The sequence below is a fragment of the Bos javanicus genome, chromosome X (genome assembly GCF_032452875.1).
Source record: "Bos javanicus breed banteng chromosome X, ARS-OSU_banteng_1.0, whole genome shotgun sequence".
NCBI lineage: Eukaryota > Metazoa > Chordata > Mammalia > Artiodactyla > Bovidae > Bos > Bos javanicus.
Genome location: NC_083897.1, coordinates 88,176,700 through 88,198,881, shown reverse-complemented (window position 1 = coordinate 88,198,881; position 22,182 = coordinate 88,176,700). Strand labels below are relative to the sequence as shown.

At 41.2% G+C, this 22,182-nt stretch overlaps 1 pseudogene; it reads left to right on the top strand.

Moving 5' to 3' along the window:
* Positions 1-9,883: 9,883 nt before the first annotated feature.
* LOC133243261 (cyclin-C-like) overlaps positions 9,884-22,182 on the top strand; it is a 28,490-nt pseudogene continuing 16,191 nt past the window's right edge.

Genomic DNA, 22,182 nt, shown 5'->3' with positions numbered 1-22,182 from the left:
CCCCCGTGAGGCTCGCGACCACCGGCGCCAACACCCAGAGCCAAGACCGGCCCGGGAGAACGCTGTCCCGCCATGTACTGGTGCCCCCACGCCCGTCGCGCGCAACCCGCCATGCCCAGCTTACCCACCTCGGGGACCGAGGGCACTACTCTGGCCGGGGACGCCACTGGCCACGGAGGCCGGGGGATGACACCCACCTGAGGCGAGGCCAGTTTGGTCCCAGACAGGGGAAGGAGTCACGGGCGGCCCTCCTTCGAGGGAGGATGGCGGAGGGCCAGCAGCGACCTGGAGGGGCGGCATGCACGCACAACGAGGGCCTTGGGACAGGGGCGCGGGCGCCGTCCAGGAAACAGAAAAACTGAGACACGGCCTGGCCACCAGGACAACAAGCGCGTTGTCCCACCGCCACACACACGAGGGCGGTCCCGCTTTGCCTAAGATGCCGGTTGGCCCCAGCCACCCCAGAGCCTCCCGCGACCCGGCCCCGCCACCCATCTCATCCGCCCGTCCTCGAAAGATCCATTTTCATCTAGTCCAAACTCAAGGCTCACGTCCTGGGGACAAACTCTCGAGCGAGGCAGCCCACCCCATGCCAGCACACCGCCACCGGCTGCGGCTCTGGGCGAGGGCAGGCATGACAGCCTCCTCATGGCTGCGGGACTGGGGAGCTGGGACCCGGCATCCCCTTCCTGGGCTCACCACGGGGTTGGCCGCACACACGCTAGAGTTATATTTAACAAATCATCAACGAAAAAAAACAAAGTTCAGAAAATGTTAAGATTTTGCTGTTAAGAAGCTATTTTCCTGATTCAAGCCTAGCCGCTAATGACCATCCCTAATTAAATCTAGTTTACATCAAATCCAATTGAGGGATTGGGGCAAGAGGTGAATAATTCAAGCTGAACTCAGAAGCAGTCTGAGAGCTCTAAAGAAAGTGTTACCTCTTTATGGCCTTGAATGTTTATAAGCACTACTTGTGTTGTCCAAGCTAATGTTTTAACTTCTCTTTGAATTATTTTTCATTACTGTGACCCACTCAAAGAATCTTGGACAGCTTTTTGCTCTTCTTCACCTCTGACTACAGACCTACTTCTCCAATATCTCCTATCTCTACTGCTGCTTTCTTTCATTGCCAATTCTACAGCCCTAGTTCAAGTTTCCTTTATTTTACATTATAATGAACTCTTGCCTCTGAGATGTGGCCGGCCAGTCCATTTTGTCACCAGAATTGTCTTCCCAAAGGGCCACAGATGAAAAAATACGTCACCATTCTCCTTGCGAATCTTCCATGTATTCCCAGGGTGTTCAGAATCAGTTCTTCACTCTGTGATGGACCCATCAAAGTTCTCTATGACAGTATCCCACTTTCCTGTGACAGATGAATCCTCTTCAAGGCTCTCCAGGAGTCAAACACTCAGAACATCCTAGACTGATAATCCAGCATGGGCTTCCACAATCCAATCCTTTCCTCAGGCTTGTCCTTCTCTTTTACTAATTCCTGCTCACCCTTCAAGACTTAGCTTTGGCATCACCATCTGGGACATTCCCTCTGCTTCCTTTCCAACTGACTGACCTGCTTCTCTTTTGAATGCATTTTTGGGAATACTTAAAATAGTGAGTGGTATTCCTTTTATTTTAACCTTGGAATTATAAAGGATACAGGAGAGCTGCCTGTTCTTGTCTGTTTTGCATTTGCCTGTTTGTACTTGTCAACATTCTGCTTATCTTTCAAGGCTAATCATAGATGCCTGGTCCATGAGGAAGCCTTCCTCAAACCCCTTGTTCCTTCTTTTACAGTTTTCCCACAATACCTCTGTCATTCACTTTGTGTCACTGTGTGGGTTACAAGTTTCTCTCCTCTACTAGACAGTTCAGCCAGCACTGAAGTGCGAATGACTCCCAGCCCAGTGCTCCTACAACAGTTGTTGATGATTCTTGATTTCTTTGTTCACTTCTGACCTCCCAGATACACTAGATGTTAACTGCTTTCTGAGCATCCTTAGAGACAAACACTAGAATGGCCTTCCAGGTGGGATGGAGGAGGAACATGAGTGAGCCAAGGAGCAGATACTTCAACCTTTCTCTGAAAACTATTTCTGTACTTAAAACTTTGGTTTTATAAATCCTGTATAGGAATGTTTTCTTTTATGAATCATGCTAATTTTCTTTCATGAATCATATCTAAAACTCTTTGCTTAACCTAAGGCCACAAAGATTTTCTCATATTTTCTTCTAAAAGTTTTATAATTTTTTATTTTCCTGTCTGTCATCTGTTTGAATTAATTTTTGTATAAGATGTGAACTGTAGGTTGAGGTTCATCTTGGTTTTGGGGTTATTTTGGAGTTTTTAAAATATGTATATTCAGTTGCTCCAGAATCATTTATTTAAAAGATAATCCTTTCTCTGTTGAAATGACTTTGCATTTTATTAAAAAATCAGTTGACTAGAGGAGGATTTTAAGAAGACTGAGGAGTAGAAAACCTGCAGCTTTAAGAAGTTTTTTGAGAGCTGTTTTTTAATCCTAAAAGTTTTTCAAAGTTCAGGAGAAGAGGAGATTGCAGAAAGAGGAAGTGAGGAGAAAAGAGGAGATCAAGATGGCAGAGTAAGAGGATGCAGAGCTCACATACCCCCATAAGCACATCAAAAATATATCTAAAAAAAATCTAAAAAACAAAACAAAACAAAATATATATATATATATATCTACATATGGAGCAATTCTCACTGAAAACAAACTGGAGACTGTCAAGAAGATTCTTTCACAACCAAGGCTGTAAGAATGAGCCACACAGAATCAACTAGAAAGGGAACAGAAGTAATCAGGTTAGGACCTGCACCTCTGGGAGAGGGCACAGAAGAGGAAGTGGGATGCACAGACTCAGAGATCCTCCCAGGGGAGTGAGAAGTTCAACCCACATCACATATTAGGCACCTTAACCTTGGGGTCTACCACAGGGAAGACAGAACCCTGGAGTTGGTTTGAAAACCAGTGGGAGGAAACAGAAGGACTGTAAGAAACCTACACTCCATTTGTGAAGAGTGTGCACATGCTTGCTTACTCTCAGGAACAAGATGGAGGAAGCATATTGAAACCACCCAAGACTCTTGCCTGTCTCCTGTGACCAACCCCGCACATGACCCAGCCTAAACTGAGCATCTGCTCTGGCCCCACTTGCTCCATGGTGTTCAGTTCAGTTCAGTCACTCAGTCATGTCTGACTCTTTGTGACCCCATGGACTGCAGCACACCAGGCTTCCCTGTCCATCACCAACTCCCATAGCTTGCTCAAGTTCACTTCCATCGAGTTGGTGATGCCATCCAACCATCTTGTCCTCTGTCATCCCCCTCTCCTCCTGCCTTCAATCTTTTCCAGCATCAGGGTCTTTTCCAATGAGTCAGTTCTTCCCATCAGGTGGCCAAAGTATTGGAGTTTCAGCCTCAACATCAGTCCTTCCAGTGAATATTCAGGACTGATTCCTTTTAGGATGGACTGGTTGGATCTCCTTGAACTCCAAGGGACTCTCAAGAGTCTTCTCCAACACCACAGTTCAAAAGCATCAGTTCTTCGGCGCTCAGCTTTCTTTATAGTCCAACTCTCACATCCATACATGACTACTGGAAAAACCATAGCTCTGACTAGACAGACCTTTGTTGGCATGTCAGCTCCATGGTGTAGCTCTGCACTAAGGTGAGGGCTGCCAGTGCAGAGAGGAGTACATAGTTGTGAGGGATGGAGCCAGCTCATACCTGGAATGGCATCTAAATTCGATGAGGGCAGCCACTGCTGTCACTTGCAGAGGTAGCAGATCAGGAATGCTCTGGAACTCTGACTGTGCTGGGACTGCCACAGCCTGTGCCCTGGCCTACATCAAGTGTCTGCTCCAGCCCCTCTTGCTCCAGCATTGCTCCCCATTGGGGCAAGGCTGCCAGTGCTGAGAGGGGGAAGAGCACACACTTGAAGGAAATGGAGCCAGCTCAAATGCTCCAGACATGCTCCCACAACTTAGGACCCAGCCCCACTCCCAATTGGGTAGTGTTGGCCACTAAGCAGAGGCGAAGCCCTAGCCCACACCTGGCCCTTGCTCTAGCCCCTCCTTCTCCAGTCCCATCTCCTACCAGAAAGGGAAAAATCACAATAGGAAAGGCAAATGTATAAAAGGATTAATGATCACTTAAATAAGCCAGTACATGGATTTAAATGCAATCACCAATACAATATTGTAAAGTAAAAAGTAATAATAATAATAAAATAAAGCAAAAAATAAAAAAAAGCAATTAAAAATTTTTGTAAAAACAAATATAACTACAATTAACAGAAAAAGCATAAGCGTGAAGATGTAAAATAGAACATCAAAATCACAAAATGGGGAGGGGAGTAAAAAATGTAGATCTTTTAGAAAGTGTTTGAACTTAAATGATTATCAGTTTATAGCAAGTAAATATAATTATGGATCAACATATATGAACCTCATGGTAACCACAAATCAAAAACCTACAGTAGATACACAGAAAAACAAAAAGAAGGTAATTCAAGCAAACTACAAAAGAAAGTAATCAAACCACAAGAAGAAAAAGACATGAACAAAGAACTACAAAAAGATCATGGCATCCAATCCCGTCACTTCATGGCAAATAGATGGGGAAAAAATGGAAACAGGGACAGACTTTATTTTCTTGGGCTCCAACATCACTGCAGACAGTGACTGCAGCCATGAAATTAAAAGATGCTTACTCCTTGGAAGAAAAGCTATGACAAACCTAGACAGTGTATTAAAAAGTAGAGACATTGCTTTGCCGACAAAGGTCCATATAGTCAAAGCTATGGTTTTTTCAGTGGTTGTGTACAGATGTGAGAGATGGACCATAAAGAAGGCTGAGTGAAGAACTGATGCTTTCACACTGTGTGCTGGAGAAGATGCTGAGAGTCTCTTGAACAGCAAGGAGATGAAACCAGTCAATCCTAAAGGAAATCAACCCTGAATATTCATTGGAAGGACTGATGCTGAAGCTGAAACTCCAATACTTTGGCCACCTGATGTGAAAAGCTGACTCACTGGAAAAGATTGTGATGCTGGGAAAGATTGAAAGCAGGATGAGAAGGGGATGACAGAGGACAAGATGATAGGATGGCATGACCGACTCAATGGACATGAGTTTGAGCAAGCTCTGGGAGATGGTGAAGGACAGGGAAGACTGGTGTGCTGCAGTCCATGGGGTCACAAAGAGTCAGACACGACTGAGCGACTGAACAACAACAAAATTTGCCATGAAGTGATGGGATCAGATGCCATCAACTTAGTTTTTTTAACAATGAGGGTTTTTTTAATTAATTTGCTTATTTTCATTGGAGGTTAATTACTTTACAATATCATGGTGGTTTTTGCCATACACCGACATAAATCAGCCATGGGTGTACAGGTGTCCCACCATCCTGAACCCCCTCCTACCTCCCTCCCCACCCCATCCCTCTGGGTTGTCCCAGAGCACCAGCTTTGAGTGCCTTGCTTCATGCATCAAACTTGCACTGGTCATCTATTTTACATATGGTAATATACATGTTTCAGTGTGGGAGAAGGCGAGGGTGGGATGATATGAACGTTGAGTTTTAAGCCAGGTTTTTCACTCTCGTCTTTCACCTTCATCAAGAGGCTCTTTAGTTCCTCTTTCCTTTCTGCCATAAGGGTGGTGTCTTTTGCATATCTGAGTTTACTGTTATTTCTCCCAGCAATCTTGATTCCAGCTTGTGCTTCATCCAGCCTGGCATTTCGTATGATGTATTCTGCATATAAGTTAAATAAGCAGGGTTACAGTATACAGCCTTGACATACTCCTTTCCCAATTTGGAACCAGTCTGTTGTTCTATCTCTAGTTCTAACTGTTGCTTCCTGACCTGCATACAGGTTTCTCAGGCAGCAAGTAAGGTGGTCTGGTATTCACATCTCTTGAAGAATTTTCCAGTTTGTTGTGATCCACACAGTCAAAGGCTTTAGCATAGCCAATGAAGCAGAAGTAGATGTTTTTCTGGAATTCCTTGCTTTTTCTATGATCCAACGGATGTTGGCAATTTGTTCTCTGGTTCCTCTGCCTTTTCTAAATCCAGCTTTTATATCTGAATGTTCTCAGTTCACATACTATTTGAAGCCTAGCTTGAAGGATTTTGAGCATGACCTTGCTAGCATGTGAAATGAGTGCAATTGTGCAGTAGTTTGAACATTATTTGGTGTTTTCCTTTCTTTGGGATTGGAATGACAACTGACCTTTTCCAGTCCTGTGGCCACTGCTGAGTTTTCCAAATTTGCTGGCATATTGAGTGCAGCACTTTAACAGCATCATCTTTTGAAGTTTGAAATAGCTCAGCTGGAATTCAATCAGCTCCACTAGCTTTGTTCGTGGCAATGCTTCCCAAGGCCCACTTGACTTCATACTCCAGGATGTTATCTGGACCATTAAGATCTTTTTTGTACAATTCTTCTGTGTATTCTTGCCACCTCATCTTAATCCCTTCTGCTTCTGTTAGGTGCATACTGTTTCTGTCCTTTATTGTGCCCATCTTTCCATGAAATATTCCCTTGATATTTTCAGTTTTCTTGAAGAGATCTCTTGTCTTTCCCATTCTATACTGTTCCTCTATTTCTTTGCATTGTTCACTTAAGAAGGCTTTCTTATCTCTCCTTGCTATTCTCTGGAGCTCTGCATTCAGATGGGTATATCTTTCCTTTTCTCCTTTACCTCTCACTTCTCTTCTTTTCTCAACTATTTGTAATGCCTCCCCATACAACCATTTTGCCTTGTTGCATTTGTTTTTCTGGGGACAGTTTTGGTCACCACTTCCTGTACAATCATACATATACCCCAGTGTTCATAGCAGCACTATTTACAATATCCAAGACATGGAAGCAACTCAAATGCCAATTAAGAGATGACTGGATGAAGAAGATGTGGAACATATAACCATAAAAATGAAATGCTGCCATTTGAAGCAATGTTGATAGGCCTAGAGAATACTGTGCTTAGTGGAATAAGTCAGAGAAAGGCAAGTACTAAATGATATCAGTTACATGTGGAATCTATAAAATTAATACAAATGAATGCATGTACAAAACAGGAACACACTTATAGATAACAAATTTGGGTTACCAAAAGAGAAAGGGAAGTGGGGATGGACAAATTAGATGTATGAGATACAAACTACTATATAACCTATAATGTAATATAATCTGAAAAAATACTGAATCACTAAGCTGTATACCTGAGACTAACACAATATTTTAAATCAACTATACTTCAAATTAAAAAATCACTTTCACAAAAAAGTGGAGGAAAAAGGGACAGGGTTTTTCATAATTGGTTTTGGGGAAACTGGGTAGCCATTTGGCAAAAGGTAAAATTAGATTCATATCTCATACCATATAAGAATAAACTCCAAATGAATTAAGAACCTAAATGTAAAAAAAATGTACAAATACTAGAAGAACCAATGCATTTCAAGTCATCGTGGGAAATAATTTCTAACTATGGCCCAAAATCCAGAGACAGTAAGAGAAAAGATTGATACATTTGACTAGATTTAAAATGTATTCATGTGTATGGCAAAATACACTATAAAATCAAAAGACAAACTAGTAGAAAATATTTGCAACATATATCACAGACAAGGACTTTAAGATATAAAGCAGGAGCCAGCAAGTTTTTTCTGTAAAAAGCCCAGTAGTAAATATTTCTTATTTCGGTCTCTTTAACAATCAACTCTGCAGTTGCAGAGTGAAAGCTGCAGAGACAAAATGTAAATAAATGTCTGGCTGTGTTTCAATAAAACTTGATTTATAAAAACTGGTGATGGGGGGATGGGAGTAGGGGACTTCCCTTGGTGATCCAGTGGTTAAGAATCCGTCTTCCAGTGCAAGGGACACGGGTATGATCCCTGGTTGGGGAACTAAGATCTCACATGCTTCGAAGTTAACTAAGCCTGCATGCCACAACTACTAAGAGCCCACAACTTTAGAGCCCATGCTCCACAAGAAGAGAAGCCTACACACCATAACTAGAGAAGCACCCACATATCACAGCTAGAGAAAGCCCACATGCCACAATGAAGACCTAGAGCAGCGAAAATCTGAAAAAAGAAAGAAAAACATGAACAGACAATTCACAGAAAGAAAAGGAGGTGTAAGATGGTGACCAAACATATTTTCAAAGTTCAAACTTATAATTAGAAAAATGCACATTAAAATAACACTGAGATGCCATTTCACATTTGTCAGAATGGTAACAATTAAAAATATGACAGAAGTTGGTGAGGCTGTGAGGAAACAAGCATTCTAGTATATTTCTGGTGGGAATACAAACTGGTTCAGTCCTTCTGGTGAGAAATTGGGCATTATCTAACTAAACTACCTTTATTCTTACCTCATGAATCAGTAATCCCACATCTAGAAATTTACCCTGAAGATCTCCAACAAAAGGAAGATTATGAATGGATATGGAGAGATTTCATACTGTTAAATGAAAAAAGCAGAGCTTTAAAGACTATCTAGAGTGTGCTACCCTTCATAAAAAGAAGAGAATATAAGAAGACACACATGTTCTTGCAAAAGAAATACTGGAGGATAAACTAAAAACTAAAGAGCTCACTTATCAATAGGGGATGGGAAAGGGATAGTAGGAACAAGGAGGTGAATGATCTTTCTCTGAATATACCTTTTTGTGTAGCTCTGACTCATGGAACCATACTGTTTCACATATCCCAAACAAATAAAAATTAAAATTAACTACAATGTGGGGGTGAATCTTAAATGGCAAACTACCGAATCAGCCTACCTATATTTAAAATGAATAGTATAAAAATAAAATATCTTTATATTAAAAAGTAATCTAAAAATACACGCCCCCCCCCAAAAAAAATAGTACAACGCTAAAGAGGATGGGAAAGAAAAGAAATTAGTCTAAGTATTCCAGGTATCAGTAGAGGGCACTAGAAAGACACTGACTTCTCTTCCTGGTTCTGGTGTGCTGCTCTCACCAGGCTCTTGCAGCACCCATGGCTTCTGCAACGCATCCCTAGGTGGACAGCAACACCCAGTAGCCATGAGCATGTGGCACATTCCATAAACATCTTCCCCCATCATCTCAGAAGGCAGATTTCCATCAAGCCCTGTCAACCAGTTGAGCAAACTTCTCTGCCATCCAGTGGGCCATGGTCATGCCCTTTCTAATGAGATCAGATTTCTAAGCCGGGGTGGAGAGATGTGAAATGGCCTCTTTTGCAAGTGCTTAATCTCAGCACTAAGGACAAAAGCTATTACCCATAGTTGCTATTCTTTGAAGTTCTCTTTACCACTTACTAGCCAATCTCCCATTACTCCAATTCCCCGTTATAGTTCAGTTCAGTTCAGTTCAGTCGCTCAGTCGTGTCTGACTCTTTGCAACCCCATGAATCGCAGCACGCCAGGCCTCCCTGTCCATCACCAACTCCCGGAGTTCACTCAAACTCACGTCCATCGAGTTGGTGATGCCATCCAGCCATCTCATCCTCTGTCATCCCCTTCTCCTCCTGCCCCCAATCCCTCCCAGCATCAGAGGCTTTTCCAATGAGTCAACTCTTTGCATGAGGTGGCCAAAGTACTGGAGTTTCAGCTTTAGCATCATTCCTTCCAAAGAAATCCCAGGGCTGATCTCCCTCAGAATGGACTGGTTGGATCTCCTTGCAGTCCAAGGGACTCTCAAGAGTCTTCTCCAACACCACAGTTTAAAAGCATCAATTCTTCGGCACTCAGCCTTCTTCACAGTCCAACTCTCACATCCATCCATGACCACAGGAAAAACCATAGCCTTGACTAGACAGACCTTTGTTGGCAAAGTAGGAATTTTGAATATGATTTTGAATATGCTATCTAGGTTGGTCATAACTTTCCTTCCAAGGAGCAAGCGTCTTTTAATTTCATGGCTGCAGTCACCATCTGCAGTGATTTTGGAGCCCAAAAAGATAAAGTCTGACACTGTTCCACTGTTTACCCATCTATTTTCCATGAAGTGGTGGGACCAGATGCCATGATCTTCGTTTTCTGAATGTTGAGCTTTAAGCCAACTTTTTCACTCTCCTCTTTTACTTTCATCAAGAGGCTTTTTAGTTCCTCTTCCCTTTCAGCCACAAGGGTGGTGTCATCTGCATATCTGAGGTTATTGATATTTCTCCCAGCAATCTTGATTCCAGCTTGTGCTTCTTCCAGCCCAGCGTTTCTCATGATGTACTCTGCATATAAGTTAAATAAGTGGGGTGACAATATACAGCCTTAACATACTCTTTTTCCTATTTGGAACCAGTCTGTTGTTCCATGTCCAGTTCTAACTGTTGCTTCTTGACCTGCATATAGGTTTCTCAAGAGGCAAGTCAGGTGGTCTGGTATTCCCATCTCTTTCAGAATTTTCCACAGTTTATTGTGATACACACAGTCAAAGGCTTTGGCATAGTCAATAAAGCAGAAATAGATGCTTTTCTGGAACTCTCTTGCTTTTTCGATGATCCAGCAGATGTTGGAAATTTGATCTCTGGTTCCTCTGCCTTTTCTAAAACCAGCTTGAACTTCTGGAAGTTCAAGGTTCACTTACTGCTGAAGCCTGGCTTGGAGAATTTTGAGCATTACTTTACTAGCATGTGAGATGAGTGCAATTGTGCGGTAGTTTGAGCAATCTTTGGCATTGCCTTTCTTTGGGATTGGAATGAAAACTGACCTTTGCCAGTCCTGTGGCCACTGCTGAGTTTCCAAATTTGCTGGCATATTGAGTGCAGCACTTTAACAGCATCATCTTTAAGGATTTGAAATAGCTCAGCTGGAATCCCATCACCTCCCCTCGCTTTGTTTGTAGTAGTGCTTTCTACGGCCCACTTGACTTCACATTCCAGGATGTGTGGCTCTAGGTCAGTGATCACACCATCGTGATTATCTGGGTCGTGAAGATCTTTTTTGTACAGTTCTTCTGTGTATTCTTGCCATCTCTTCTTAATATCTTCTGCTTTTGTTAGGTCCATACCATTTCTGTCCTTTATCAAGCCCATCTTTGCATGAAATGTTCCCTTGGTATCTCTAATTTTCTTGAAGAGATCTCTAGTCTTTTCCATTCTGTTTTCCTCTATTTCTTTGCATCGATCGCTGAGGAAGGCTTTCTTATCTCTTCTTGCTATTCTTTGGAACTCTGCATTCAGATGCTTATATCTTTCCTTTTCTCCTTTGCTTTTCGCTTCTCTTCTTTTCACAGCTATTTGTAAGGCCTCCTCAGACAGCCATTTTGCTTTTTTGCATTTCTTTTCCATGGGGATGGTCTTGATCCCTGTCTCCTGTACAATGTCACGAACCTCTGTCCATAGTTCATCAGGCACTCTATCAGATCTAGTCCCTTAAATCTATTTCTCACTTCCACTGTATAATCATAAGGGATTTGACTTAGGTCATACCTGGATGGTCTAGTGGTTTTCCCTACTTCAATTTAAGTCTGAATTTGGCAATAAGGAGTTCATGATCTGAGCCACAGTCAGCTCCCAGTCTTATTTTTGCTGACTGTATAGAGCTTCTCCATCTTTGGCTGCAAAGAATATAATCAATCTGATTTCAGTATTGACCATCTGGTGATGTCCATGTATAGAGTCTTTTCTTGTGTTGTTGGAAGAGGGTGTTTGCTATGACCAGTGCATTCTCTTGGCAAAACTCTATTAGCCTTTGCCCTGCTTCATTCCATATTCCAAGGCCAAATTTGCCTGTTACTCCAGGTGTTTCTTGACTTCCTACTTTTGCATTCCAGTCCCCTGTAATGAAAAGGACATCTTTTTTGGGTGTTAGTTCTAAAAGGTCTTGTAGGTCTTCATAGAACCGTTCAACTTCAGCTTCTTCAGCATTACTGGTTGGGGCATAGACTTGGATTACTATGATATTGAATGGTTTGCCTTGGAAACGAACAGAGATCATTCTTTTGTTTTTGAGATTGCATTCAAGTACTGCATTTCGGACTCTTTTGTTGACTGTGATGGCTACTCCATTTCTTCCAAGGGATTCCTGCCCACAGTAGTAGATATAATGATCATCTGAGTTAAATTCACCCATTTCAGTCTAGGTTCGCTGATTCCTAGAATGTCGATGTTCACTCTTGCCATCTCCTGTTTGACCACTTCCAATTTGCCTTGATTCATGGACCTAACATTCCAGGTTCCTATGCAATATTGCTCTTTATAGCATCAGACCTTGCTTCTATCACCAGTCACATCCACAGCTGGGTATTGTTTTTGCTTTGGCTCCATCCCTTCATTCTTTCTGGAGTTATTTCTCCACTGATCTCCAGTAGCATATTGGGCACCTACCGACCTGGGGAGTTCCTCTTTCAGTATCCTATCATTTCGCCTTTTCATACTGTTCATGGGGTTCTTGAGGCAAGAATACTGAAGTGGTTTGCCATTCCTTTCTCCAGTGGACCACATTCTGTCAGACCTCCCCACCATCACCTGCCCATCTTGGGTGGCCTCACACGGCATGGCTTAGTTTCATTGAGTTAGACAAGGCTGTGGTCCTAGTGTGATTAGATTGACTAGTTTTCTGTGATTATGTTTTCAGTGTGTCTGCCCTCTCATGCCCTCTTGCAACACCTACCGTCTTACTTGGGTTTCTCTTACCTTGGACATGGGGTATCTCTTCACGGCTGCTCCAGCAAAGCGCAGCTGCTGCTCCTTACCTTGGACGAGGGGTATCTCCTTACTGCCGCCCCTCCTGACCTTGAACGTGGAATAGCCCCTCTCAGCCCTCCTGCACCCTCGCAGCCACTGCTCCTTGGACGTGGGGTTGCTCTGTTATAGTTAGTTACTTATATTAAATATGCTCTCTACAAACTACTGCATGCTTTCTCTTAATTGGGCTCTAAGAATACATTAGGTAACATTGGAAACAGGAAAACAAGATTCTCAGTAAACTGACTTAGTGCCCAGAACTGGTTTCTCAATACCATTCTCCAATAACAGGAATTAGGGCCTTTTGGGGAAGTGGTTGAGTCCAGGATTGGAGGAGGGAAACTGCAAGATGAACCTGAAACATTTTGTGGTGCCAAGAAGTAAGAACATACTCAATGCAGAGGACAAGGGTTTGATCCCTGATCTGGGAAGATCCCATATGCCTTGGAGCAACTAAGCCCATGCACCACAGCTACTGAGCCTGCACTCCAGAGCCCACGAGCTGCAGCTACTGAGCTCGCATGCCCTAGACCCTGTGCTCTGCAGCAAGATAAGCCACTGAAAGGAGGAGCCCACGCACCGCAACTACAGAGTAGCCACCACTTGCCACAGCTAGGGAAAGCCAGCATGCACCAAAGAAGACCAGTGCAGCAAAAAATAATAAATAAGTAGTTTTAAAAAACTACTCAAAAGACACAGGGCGACTTGAGGGCACAGCAGGGGGAAGGAGAGGGTGGGATGAATTGAGAGAGTAGCATCAAAACATTCATTACCATATGTAAAATAGATAACTAGTAGAAATTTACTGTATAACACAGGGAGCTCAACCCAGTGCTCTGTGACAGCCTAGAGTGGTGGGATGGAGTAGGAGGTGGGAGGGAGTTTCAAGAGGGAAGGAATATGTGTATACTTATGGTTGATTCATGCTGTTGTATGGCAGAAACTAATACAACATTGTAAAGCAATTATCCTCCAATTAAAAATAAAATTAAAAAAATACCTCAGGGCATGTCAAAAAGATACAGGAGCCAACTTAGAGAAGCTCCTAATGACAAAAACTGGAAATTTGAGCAACAAAATATACAATTATTGTATTGGATTATAACCCATAAAATAAATATAAATATCCAAAAGTCCATACTGATATGAATACATGATTAAATAAATTAGTAAATGGGAAAGATGAGACAAATTACTTGGAGAATTTCAAATAATATGTGTATATACTCTCCCTTCCAAGAGGTGGTAGTTAAAATCTTCTCTTCATCCCTGGGGTTTGGAGGGTGCATGTGTTTAGCAACTTGCTTTCTCCTAAGAATAGAGTATAGAATGGGGATGGGGAGAAATTTTACAGTGGAGAAATCTGGCAAATATATACTAGGGAATTGATCAAGATTAACATTATTGTTGATAAGTCACATTGATAGCATGTACCACTGATAGGAAGTGATGAGAATGGTACTTCACTTCTGTGGTATTTCTCCTAAAGTCTCAAACCCTAGTCTGGTCATGAAGAAAATGTCAAATAAAACCAATTGAAGAATGCTCAGTCCACCTGACCATTACTCCTCAAAACTGTCAAGGTCATCACAAACAAGGAAAGTTTGAGGAACTGTCACAGTCTAGGAGAAGTCAAAAGGACATGATGAATAAATGTAATGTGGTGTCCTGGATGAGATACTGGAGCAGAAAAAGGACATTAAAGCCGGGAAATGCAAATACAGTGTGTAGTTTAGTTAATATTATTGGTAATGTACCAGTGTTGGTTCCTTAGTTGTGACAAACATACCACAGCAATGCAGGATGTTAACAATAGGGAAAACTGGATGAAGAGTATATGGGAACTCTCTGTAGTATCTTTAAAACTGTTTTGAAAAATAAATCTAAAGCTATCATAGATTTTTAAAGTTTATTTAAACAATAAAAAACGACACAGGAGCCAACCTGAAGGAGCTCCCAATGGACACAGCTGAAACAATTTGAGCAACACAATAAGTGATGCTACTTCAGTAGTCCCTGCCTTGTCAATAGGGATTGTGTCCCAAGATCGCCAGCGGATGCCTGAAACCACAGATAGTATGGGACGTTAAACATACTATTTTTCCCTATACATACATACATGCATATGATATAGTTTAATTTATAAATTAGGCACAGTAAGAGAATAGCCCAACTGTTAGCATTACTATGGCAGAAAGTGAAGAAGAACTAAAAAGCCTCTTGATGAAAGTGAAAGTGGAGAGTGAAAAAGTTGGCTTAAAGCTCAACATTCAGAAAACGAAGATCATGGCATCTGGTCCCACCACTTCATGGGAAATAGATGGGGAAACAGTGGAAACAGTGTCAGACTTTATTTTTCTGGGCTCCAAAATCACTGCAGATGGTGATTGCAGCCGTGAAATTAAAAGACGCTTACTCCTTGGAAGGAAAGTTATGACCAACCTAGATAGCATATTCAAAAGCAGAGACATTACTTTGCCAACAAAGGTCCAGCTAGTCAAGGCTGTGGTTTTTCCTGTGGTCATGGATGGATGTGAGAGTTGGACTGTGAAGAAGGCTGAGCACCGAAGAGTTGATGCTTTTGAACTGTGGTGTTGGAGAAGACTCTTGAGAGTCCCTTGGACTGCAAGGAGATCCAACCAGTCCATTCTGAAGGAGATCAGCCCTGGGATTTCTTTGGAAGGAATGATGCTAAAGCTGAAACTCCAGTACTTTGGCCACCTCATGCGAAGAGTTGACTCATTGGAAAAGCCTCTGATGCTGGGAGGGATTGGGGGCAGGAGGAGAAGGGGACGACAGAGGATGAGATGGCTGGATGGCAGCACTGACTCGATGGACGTGAGTCTGAGTGACCTCCGGGAGTTGGTGATGGACAGGGAGGCCTGGCGTGCTGTGATTCATGGGGTTGCAAAGACTCAGACACGACTGAGTGACTGAACTGAACTGACTGAATATGCCATTGTATGGATGTATCACAGTTTGTTTATCCATACAGCAGTTGATGGATATTTGGACTGTTTCCTAATTTTCCCTATTGTAAATGAATCTAAGATTTACTGGATGTATTATAACTCCACCATTAACTTCTCTCTTGTGTTACAGATGGTCAAGGAGGGAAAACAGGAAGCCCAAAGTCACTGAAAGGGAAAGAAAAGTGCAACTTGGAAAGGAGTGTGATTGTGAAGCTTGTCATGGTCCTTGTAGCTAATAGAGGGGAGCTAGAAAGATAAACAAAAAATAAGCAACAGGTATAAATTTTTTTTTTTTTACCAACTTCAGGATAACAGAGTGAGAGCTTTCCAGAGCAAGTCCCCCCAGCAAGGTACCAAAGTGAAGGTATTTCTGGACCCCACAAAGCAGGGCTTTTCTCTGATATATTTTGGGTAGGTTGGACAGAGAGAGATCCTAGGTCCAGTTTCTTGTTCAGCTGATGAGACTAGAAAAAGTTAGGAAATGGCAAAGGGGCAGACGACCTAGCCATGAGCATTCCAGGTCTCAATTAGGGCATAATCATGTTCAGTCTTTCCCAGGGCTTATGGGGCATAGCTGTTGGAATTACAACTAGGAAGAGAGAAAACACTTAGAGCAATTCACTCTAACTGGCCACAAGTGAATGTAGTGTCCACATTCTGCTATGATAAATATGTCATCCCTGTTGCACATATTATGGAAACTTCTTGTGACAACCCTGTTTTCCATGGTCCAGGACACTCATAAGTCTCCTATAGAAGGAAATCTGCTGGATACCTGCTGAGCACCTAAAAGAGACTTTGGAAGGGAGATTCTGCTGAATCTTGGCATTTCGTCTAGGCAAAACCAGCTAGGAAAGTAATAGGCAGAAAACACTTTCCAACCTATGCACCATATAGTTTATTCCCCACTATATCCCCAAGGGATAGATATTTTTATTATTGTTTTACTGATGATAAAACTATAGCTTAGAGAGCTTAGATTAACGTGCCTGAATTCACATAAATTCTACGGTAGAACCAAATGTCTCTACATGCTGGGGTGCTACTTGAAGGTGCTCAGTAGAGACAGCTAGTCTGAGCTGTCCCCCATCATCCTAGCCAAGTACAAGTGATAGCTGAGAGCAGCAATGTGTGATGTACAGTAGATTTCTTTTCTTTTTCCCTAGTAGTACTGTCAACTTTTGCCTTGTATGTTTTAAGACTATTTTTTTCATTTTAAAAAATTTTTATTGTAGTTGATTTACACTGTGTTACTTTCTGCTGTCCAACAAAGTGACTCAGTTCTATGTATATATTCATAATCTTAAATATTCTTTTTCATATTCTTTTCCATTATGGTTTATCACAGGATATTGAATATAGTTCCCTGTGCTATACAGTAGGACCTTGTTGTTTACCCATCCCATATATAATTGTTTGTATCTGCTAATCCAAAACTCTCAATACTATCCTATCCCACCCCCCTTCCCCTTGGCAAACACGAGATATTACATATTAATTCATATGATTTTAGAATTAAAAGTTCTTAGTGAACTGAACTCTTTATCACTATGCAGTTATTCTCTTTATTTTTAGTATTTTTGGCCTTAAACTCTGTATTGTCTGATATTAATATAACCTCACCCCTTTGACTTTCCACCTTTTCTGTCCTTATGTTTTAGATGTCTTTATAAACAGATGGTAACTTGCATTTTTTTATTCCAGTGACAATATTTAATATTTTAGCTGGTGAATTTATTCTATTACATTTATTATGATTGTTAACATTATGGGATTTATTTCTACTATCCTATTACATGCTTTCTATTTGTCCTAGTTTTTCTATTTTTGTTTCTTTTTCTTGCTTTCTAGCCCTTTTTTTAAGAACAAAGTTTTTTGTTCTCAATTTTCTATCATTCTATTTTCTATATTCTGACTTGTAAGTTATATATGTCTCTTCTTCTAAGGGCTGTTTGAGCTTTTAAGCATCCATAACCATGTAAATATCTGTGAATATTTTACCTATATCAAAATGGTACAAAAGACTAGAACATTTTAAATCCAAGCATGATTTTTCACCTGTTTACAAAGGGCACAATAAAAACATAAATTCCCAGAAACATTGAAAGTTAAAAGAATGGGAAAAGTAAGCATGGTTAAAATGGCAGGTTTTATATTATGTATATTTTACCACAATAGAAAAGAAGGGAGATATGCCAAATAAATAATAACAAAAAAGTTGATATGATTATATGGATACTAGACAAAATAGACATTAAGGGCAAAAAGAAATGCTGTCTTTCCTGACTGTCTCCAATTTCTGTCCTTCCACTTTCTAACCCACTCCAATCAAGATTTTGTCCCTATCACTACTGAATCTGCCTTTGACAAAGTCGCCAATGACCTTCACAATGTTCAATCCAATGCTAATTCCTCATCTTACCTGACCTAGCATCATTTGTTAAAGTTGATCGTTGTCTTATTGAAACATATTATCACTGCTTTCCTAGATACGATTTTCTTATTTCTCCACTCTCAGTCTTCCTTTGCATGTTACTCCTCAAGCTGTAAAAGTTGCAGTACCTCAGGGCTCAGTCCCCAGACCTCTTTTCTTTCCTATCTATACTCATTCTCTAGGTGATTAACAGCTAGTCTCATGGCTTTAAGTACCATTTATAGGTTCAAGACCCTCAAATTTATATCTATAGCTTTATCTCTACATCCAGACTCGTGGAAAACTGTACACAGACATTCTCCACTTTAGATGCTATATAGGCATGTTTGATTTAACATGTTAACAACCAAACTCCTTTCTCCTTACTGCTGCCATCCATGCCTGGTACTCCCACAGCCTTTCCCGCTAAGGAACTAGAAACTTTGATATTCTAATTTGCTCATGTCAGAAGTACTTAGCCTCTAATTGTGTCATTTTTTACTTACTTTTTCTCTCACATACTACATCCAACCCATCAGAAAATATTGTCAAGAGTTCTATCTTGAAAATATATCCAGCATCTAACAACTGCTGCCACCCTAGTGCAAATCACTATTATTTCTCACCTGGATTTCATAACAGCCTCCCAACGGGTCTTCCTGCTTCTGCCCTCATCTCTCTACAGTCAATTCTAATCATAATAGCCATAATGGTCCTTTTAAAACATAAGTGATATTATCGATGTCTCTGCTCAGAACCCTCTAATGGATCCCCACCTCATTGAAAGTAAAAGGCAAAGTTCTTATAGTGGCTTATGAGGACTTATATAATCAGGACGTGCTACATCTCTGATTTTACCTCTTTCCACCCTTGGCTTTATTTGCTCAACTTCAGGCTCACTGTCCTCTTTGCAATTGCTGTAACACCCCACATGCAGCTTCAGAAACTTTTCTCTCTCAATTCACTTTGATCTCTTCAGACCCCTTACCTGGGAGGTTTTTCTTGCCCATCCTCTACAGAATATAAACCTCAGCCTCCCCACTCTTTATCTCCTTCTGCATGCTCTTTCCCTGCACTTAATGATTTATCATCCACCTTCTCCCACCCCACCCTAACCCTGCCAACTATAATGTAAGCACCATGAGGGGGAGATGAATGAAAGAAAATTCATTGTTAGTTCAAAAAGATTTGCTACATAAGCATAAGAGGAACAATTAACCAGAAAGAAATTAAATGTCTAAATTTTTTTGTACTTAGTAAAACTGCCTCAGGGAACAAGAAAAACATGCCAAGATTACAAGGGGAATTTAACAATCCATAATCAAAAGAGAAGATTTCAACATATGTCTAGCAGTAAGTGACAGATTGAAATAAAAATTCAGTGGTACACATTATACTTGAAAACACATTTAACAAGCACAAACAGACATATTTATGAAAATTTGTACTAAAATTATAGAATATACATTTTCAATCAAGTATGCATAATTTTTATTTAAAAAATCCTGCGCTGGGGTTTCATTCAGCTGTGATAAACACAATCCTACACATGAAATGATGATCTAAACCAAAAGCAAGTTTATTTATATCATGTCAGAAGAAGTCCAGAAATAGGCAGTCTGGGATTGATGTAGCCACTCAAAGATAGCATTGTGGAACCAAGATAATGTATTTTTTGTAATTCCATCTTTGGCTTATAGTTTTAACCCTTGTTATGGACCTAATGTTTATGTCCTCCCAAAAGTCATATATTGAAACTCTACCTCCCAATGTGATGGTATTTGGAAGTGGGGCCTTTGGGAAGTAATTGGGGTTAGATGAAGTCATAGGGTGGAGCACTCATGAATAGGATTAGTGGTCTTATAAATATCACAAGAGAGTTTGCTTCTTCTGCTCTACTCTCAGCCATGTGGGGATACAGCTAGAGGTTAACAGTATGCACCCCAGAAGAGGGCCCTCACTAAAACCCAATGTACTGGCATCCTGATCTCAGACTTCTAGCTTCCAAAACTGTGAGAAATAAATATCTGGTTTTTGTAAGCCACTCAGTTAATGGTATTTTGTTACACTGCCTGAGCAAATGGAGATAATCCTTATGGCTATAAATGGCTCCTCCAGCCCTAGGCATTGTACCTACTCTTCTGACAAGAACAATGGGAAGAGACAAAGAGAAAAATGTGAAGAGAATAAGCCTAACGACAGGCTCCCCTTTTTAAGAGTTTCTTTGAAGCACAACCAGTGATATGTGCCAAGATTCATGTCCATTGAGTCAGTGATGCTATTTAACCATCTCATCCTCTGCCACCCCCTTCTGCTTTTGCCTTCAATCTTTCCTAGCATCAGAGACTTTTCCAATGAGTTGGCTCTTCCCATCAGGTGGCCAAAGTATTGGAGCTTCAGCTTCAGCAACAGTCCTTCCAATGAATATTCAGGGTTGATTTACTTTAGGATTGACTGGTTTGATCTCCTTGCTGTCCAAGGGACTCTCAAGAGTCTTCTCCAGTACCACAGTTCGAAAGCATCAGTTCTTCAGTGCTCAGCCTTCTTTATGGTCCAACTCTCACATCTGTACATGACTACTGGAAAAACCATAGCTTTGACTATATGGACCTTTGTTGGCAAAGTAATGTCTCTGCTTTTTAATACACTGTCTAGGTTTGTCATAGCTTTTCTTCCAAGGAGCAAGCGTCTTTTAATTTCATGGCTGCAGTCACCATCCACAGTGATTTCAGAGCCCAAGAAAACAAAGTCTGTCACTATTTCCACTTTTTCCCCTTCTATTTGCCTTGAAGTGATGAGACTAGATGCCATGATCTTAGTTTTTAGAATGTTGAGTTTTAAGCCAGCTTTTTCACTCTCCTCTTTCACCCTCATCAGGAGGCTCTTTACTTCCTCTTCACTTTTTGCAACTAAACTGGTATTGTCTGCATATCTAAAAGTGAAAGTGAAAGTGCTAGTCACCCAGCCATGTCCAAGTCTTTGCGACCCCATGGACTGTAGTTCACCAGGCTCCTCTGTCCATTGACTTCTCCAGGCAAGAATACTCGAGTGGGTTGCCTTTCTCTTCTCCAGGGGATCTTCCTGACTCAGGGATTGAACCTGGGTCCCCTGCATTGCTGGCAGATTCTTTACCATCTAAGCCACAAGTTGTTGATATTTCTCCTGGAAATCTTGATTCCAGCTTGTGAGTCATCCAGCCTGCATTTCACATGATGTGCTCTGCATACAAGTTAAATAAGCAGGGTGACAATATATAGCCTTGTCGTACTCCTTTCCCAATTTTGAACCAGTCAGTTTTTCTATGTAAGGTCCTAACTTGCTTTTTGACCCACATACAGGTTTCTTATGAGACAGGTAAGGTGGTCTGGTATTCCCATCTCTTTAAGAATTTTCCACAGTGTGTTGTGATCCACACAGTCAAAGGCTTTAGCATAGTCAATGAAGCAGAAGTAGATATTTTACTGGAATTCCCTTGCTTTCTCTGTGATCCAGTGAATGTTGGCAATTTGATCTCTGGTTCCTCTGCCTTTTCTAAATCCAGCTTGCATATCTGGAAGTTCTTGGTTCATGTTGAAGCCTAGCTGGAAGGATTTTGAGCATAGCCTTACTAGCATGTGAAATGAGTGCAATTGTCCTGCAGTCTGAACATTCCTTGGCACTGACTTTCTTTGGGATTGGAATAAAAATTGACCTTTTCCAGTCCTGTGGCCACTGCTGAGTTTTCTAAATTGCTGAAATATTGGGAGTAGCACTTTAAACAGCATCATCTTTTAGGATTTTAAATAGCTCAGCTAGGATTCCATCATCTCCACTAGCTTTGTTTGTAGTAATGCTTTCTAAGGCCTGCTTGACTTCACGCTCCAGATGTCTGGCTCTAGGTTAGTAATCACACCATCATGGTTATCTGGGTCATTAAGACCTTTTTGTATAGTTCTTCTGTGTGTTCTTGCCACCTCATCTTAATCTCTTCCGCTTCTGTTAGGTCCTTACCGTTTCTGTCCTTTACATGAAATGTTCCCTTGATATCTCCAGTTTTCTTGAAGAGATCTCTAGTCTTTCCTGTTCTGTTCTTTTCCTCTATTTCTTTGAA